We start from the raw sequence: 1,080 nt of genomic DNA, 5'->3' as shown, positions 1-1,080 counted from the left end.
CACCCTGGCCAGGCCACACCTGCCTCCCCAGGGCCCCCCGAGGCCCCTCTCCCCATCCATCTTCCCCTGCTTCGCAAGTGCAAGAAAATGAGCCCTTCTCAGCCCCCCCTTTTCTTTCTTTTTTTCCTGAGTGAACCTGAATGCATCGCGGAAGCTGTGGAACAGGCAAANTCAGCGCTTGATTATTGCCGTTTGCTAGTATTGATCACTATTGTTTTCTGATTACATATTGATTTGTGCGGGCTTGGGAAATTCAACCTAAAACTGCTCGTTTTCTTTCTTGTCTGTAATATGGAGATTACAAGGATCTCCTTCAAATGCTTTTGAGGATTAAATGAAATGATTCCCCTGGAGTTCAGGAGAACAGTCACCTGAGAGTTCCCTCCCCCTCCTACTCAAGAATTGATCAGTCCTACCGGACTCTCCTCTGGGAGGGGCTCATTCCTCTGTGCTCCCCTGCTGTTACCCCTGGTCCTATGTCGGTGACTCACATTAGTGGTGTCCATCCTTGCCTGGTGGGATGGGAAGGGAGTGTGTGTCTGTGGTGGGCCCCGTGTCACTCTCCGCCCCCCAAGAGGACCTGAGTGGGAGAGGCCAAGCACTGTTGTTTCCTCGGGTCAACGTCAGGCCTTTCAGCAAATGCAGGCGGGTCAGGAGACGCACCAGTTCCTACCCAAGGATACACTATCTGACCTCCTACGTGATTCAGCCTTTGCTTTCTTGCATGTTTTCTAAAAAAAAAAAAAAATCGGGGCGCCTGGGTGGCTTAGTCTGTTAAGTGTCCGACTTCAGCTCAGGTCATGATCTCACGGTTCGTGGGTTCAAGCCCTGCGTTGGGCTCTGTGCTGNTTAGTTTAATCTGGCTGACTATTCCCCGCAGTCTTTCACCTTAGCCAGCCTGCCTGGGTGATTCAAACATTTTCAAATGATGAAATAAATATGATCCCGAGGGAGAGTAGCAGTAAATCAAGGCATTATATTAATTATTGTCATGATTGGAGTTCTCCAGAGCTGAAAGGCAATATAGATAACACATATTTTAACACCTATTTAATGTCGAATTTATTTTTCTTCAATCTG

The sequence above is a fragment of the Crocuta crocuta genome, unplaced genomic scaffold (genome assembly GCF_008692635.1).
Source record: "Crocuta crocuta isolate KB4526 unplaced genomic scaffold, BGI_CrCroc_1.0 scaffold301, whole genome shotgun sequence".
Classification (NCBI taxonomy): Eukaryota; Metazoa; Chordata; class Mammalia; order Carnivora; family Hyaenidae; genus Crocuta; species Crocuta crocuta.
This window is presented reverse-complemented; position numbering follows the sequence as displayed.